Here is a 4,407-nt window from a genome sequence, read left to right on the forward strand (position 1 = left end):
GAAGGGAGAGTTGGAGGCCAGGGATGTGAGAATGCAAGAATATTTAAATCAGGTTAGGCACTTGCAGTCAGGGTTTGAGTCTTTCAACTTGCTGCATATCCCTAGGAGTGGAAACGCACATGCTAATTTTCTGGCTACTCTTACAACCTCCTCGGCACAGGGCTTACCTCAGATTTTCCTTGTTGAAGACTTGTGCAAGCCTACTGGGATGAAGAGAGAGAAGGTCCATATCCATCAAATTAGGGTGGGACCAGCTGGATGGACTCCATAGTGCTATTCCTCAAGGAGGATATCTTGCTCGAGGAGAAGTTAGAGGCTAACAAGGTGCGAAGGAAGGCTCCTCGGTTTTGGCTGTTTGAGGATTAAAAATTGCACAAGCGCTCTTTTTTGGGCTGTATTTGTTATGTGCACACCCTGAGACATTGGAGCTACTCCTAGAGGAGTTACATGAAAGGATTTGTGGGAGTCACACAGGAAGCAGGTCTTTGTCTCACAGATCCCTCACTCAGGGATACTAGTGGTCGAACATGCAAAAGGAAGCACAAGAATATGTGAAGAAGTGTGACCAATGCCAGAGATTTGTACCAAACATTCACCAACCAGAGACAGTCCTTAATCCTCAATCTAGCCCTTGGCCATTTGCTCAATGGCGTTTAGATATTGTAGGACTTTTCCCTAAGGTAGTCGGAAATAAGAAATGGTTGCTGGTCGGCACAGATTACTTCACCAAGTGGCTTGAAGCTGAACTATTGGCAAATATCAAGGATGTGGATGCCAAGAGATTTGTTTGGAAAAATATAGTCACTTGGTTTGGGATCCCCCATACCCTCATCTCGAACAATGGTCTTCAGTTTGATAGCAAAACCTTTAGGAGGTACTGTTGTTACATGGGAATTACGAATAGGTATTCCACCCCGGCTTATCCATAGGAAAATGGATAGGTCGAAGCTGTCAATAAGGTCATAGTGGATGGACTTAAGAAGAGATTGGATGATGCAAAGGGAAAATGGGTGGAAGAGCTGTCACATGTCTTTTGGACATATCAGATTACATCTCGTAGGTCAACAGGGGAGACACCCTTTTCAATGACTTATGGGGCCGAGGTTGTTATTTCTCTGGAGACGGATTCCTAACACTAAGAACGAGTTCTTTCACTCCGAGTAACAATGATGGGCTGTTAGAGAAAAGTTTAGACTTAGGTGAGGAGTGAAGAGAAAATGCCATGGTCCAATTGGCGTATTATCAACACAAGCTCAAATAGGGGTATAATGCCAATGTGAAGCTAAGGTCGTTAGTGCTTGGAGACTTGGTATTAAGAAAGGTCTTGGGTACTGCAAAGAACCTAGCATGGGGAAAGTTAGGGCCTAATTGGGAAGAGCCATATCGCATCACTTTGGTGGCTGGAATAGGTGCGTATTATCTTAAGGATCTAGATGAAAATATTATACCATGCCCCTGGAATGTAAACAACCTGAGAAAGTATTATTATTAATGAAAGTTTTCTTTTGTCATATTTTCGTTTATTACATTATGCGTTTTACTCCCTATTATTTATTTGAATATCAAACAGAACCTTGATCATATCTGGCTCCTTAGACCATATACCTTAGGCAAATTAATATTTTCATGACATTTCTCTAAGTGTTAAACAGAACCTTAGTCATGCCTAACTCTTTAGACCACATGCTTTGGGTAAATTAATACTTCATGATATTTTCTAAGTTTTAAATAGAATCTTAGTCATGTCTGGCTACTTGGACTACATGTTTTGGGTAAATTAATACTTTATGGCATTTTTCTAAGTTTTAAATAGAACCTTAGTCATGCCTGGCTCCTTGGACCACATGCTTTGGGTAAATTAATACTTCATGACATTTCTCTAAGTGTTAAACAGAACCTTAGTCATGCTTGGCTCCTCGGACCACATGCTTTAGATAAATTAATATTTCATGGCATTTTTCTAAGTGTTAAATAGAACCTTAGTTATGCCTGGTTCCTTAGACCACATGCTTTAGGTAAATTAATACTTTAGGCATTGCTAGCTCCTTGGACCACGTGTTTTGGGTAAATTAATATTTCATGACATTTCTTTAAGTGTTAAATAGAACCTTAGTCATGCCTGGCTTCTTGGACCACATGCTTTGGGTAAATTAATACTTCATGACATTTTTTTAAGTGTTAAATAGAATCTTAGTTATGTCTGGTGCCTCGAACCACATGCTTTGGGTAAATTAATACTTTCTATTATTTATTTAAGTATCAGATAGAACCAGCTGTGCTGAATGGTAGAGTCTTTCATGGTAGTAACTTGAGCAAATGGACCCTCATGAGCACCACTTAAAGCATTTGAAAGTATATCTATGATTTTTTTAAGAATCGATTATCATCTCCAATGCCTTACTTATTGATAAGTAGAGAATTGGATAGAGCCTGACATGAATGGATGCTCTACCATTATGTATATTTTTTAGGTTAAGGTTATGCTTTGTTGAGATTGTGGGCTTAGTATGTTTAACCTATATTGTTGCTAATCATGTGGGATGTGGTAATTGTGCCACCATTTGTGCAAATAACCAAATGGAGCTATATATCATTATCATGATTAGTTAATTGTGCCACCACAATTCATGGTTTCATCTTTATTACAAGTTTGTCTTTTGGAGTCTTGGCAGGCTGGGTGGTTACTGTTGCCGAGGATGCCAAACCCTTACTCTTAGGGTCTTCTTTGGCAAGAATGGGGAAAGTTGCCAAAACCAACTCATGGCATTGAGAAACCACCCTTTCCTTAGAAGAATCCTTGGGCACTTCTGAGGGCTTTGTCATCTCGGGGGCGATCTCCCTGGGGACTTCTTTCTCCTTTTCAGATGCGCTAGTTTGCTCTGCCCCTTTTGAGGACTATTGGGAGGAGGAGGGTCCTTGGTCAGAACCTCTTCAGTAAGGCTTGTAACGTTGGGGGCTGCATCATCTTGGGAGACTAAGGAGCCTGGTGCCCGGATTGTAGGGGGGTAGTATACATTTTTTGCTCTCCTAAGGGCTAAGGAGGCCTCAACCCCTATCAGGTTGAGGGTCTTATTCCACACTTGGAAGCAATATGCCCTACATACCCCTGAGACCTCGGTCTTGAGGGCCTCCTTGGTCTCGGTTACCCCCACGTTGTAGCCATCTTGTTCGGTCTGATCCTTGGCTTTCTCAGCATCCTCTAGCTTCTTTTTCAGCAATTTGATTTGCTCTTTAGTAGCAGCAAGTTCATCCTTGGCCTGGCGAAGTTGCTTGCGTTGAGTCTCGGACTGCCTTTTCGCCCCTTCTAGTGATGCCTCAGCGCTTTTCTTCTCCCTCTCAGCCTCGGTGAGCTTGACGTTTAGCTCCTTTACCCTTTTCTTGGCCACATTAAAGGCCTCATTAGCAGCAACCCGCCTGCTTAGGAATGGTAAAGGGTTGGGTTTGGGTCGGGTTTTTTCATACCTGGACCCGACTCGAGGGTCTGCCCCTGAAACTCAGCTTGTTTATTAAACGGATTTTTTTCTTAACTCTAAACTCGGCCCGTTGGGCACCTGCGGGCCTCGCCAACCATGCCACAATTTAGGCCTAAATTGTGGCCCAAACCAAAAAAAAAAAAAAGTTGCCTGAAGCCTATATCGTGGTCCAATCATTATATAAAAAAAAAAATGTTTGCCTAGATTCATTATTTTTGAAAATGTGTTTGCCAGATTCTTTTTATTTTTGAGAATGTGTTTGCCTAGATTCAAGGCTTTTTTTTTTTTTTTTTGTTTTTGATAACCACCATTGTCAACACTTTCATTAACTGGAACTCAAATTACAGTGGGATACATCAAGTTGAATTTGGTTATCCTCTACCCAAATATTACGTTCATTCAAAAACTTGGCTTGCCTGGCCATGATATGAGCAAACATAAATTTTATTATTATTTTTTTTTATACTAGCAGGATTATACTTAGGTAGAGGAAATCAAAGAAATCAAAGAAAGAAATACCCACATACAGAAATTGTTGAAAAATAATAAAGATTTAAGGATCGGCAGAGAAAATCAAAGAATGAAATTGAAAATTTGAAAAATAAAAAGACCCACAAGGAAATTATGGATGAACAATGACCAAAGATTTATGATTTTCCCTTTCAAAATCACAAAACACACACACATACACACAAATCCTAACACAAACACAAAAATTTCAAATTTATAATTTTCCCTTTCAAAATCACAATCATAAACACAAATTCAGATTTATGATTTTCCCATTCAAAATCACAAACACAAACACAAACACACAAACAAACACAAAAATTTTAGATTTATTATTTTCCCTTTCAAAATCACAAACACAAACACAAATCCTAGCACAAACACAAACAACTCACATGATTGAGATGAAATGAACCCAGAAAAA

The sequence above is a fragment of the Quercus lobata genome, chromosome 8 (assembly GCF_001633185.2).
Source record: "Quercus lobata isolate SW786 chromosome 8, ValleyOak3.0 Primary Assembly, whole genome shotgun sequence".
NCBI lineage: Eukaryota > Viridiplantae > Streptophyta > Magnoliopsida > Fagales > Fagaceae > Quercus > Quercus lobata.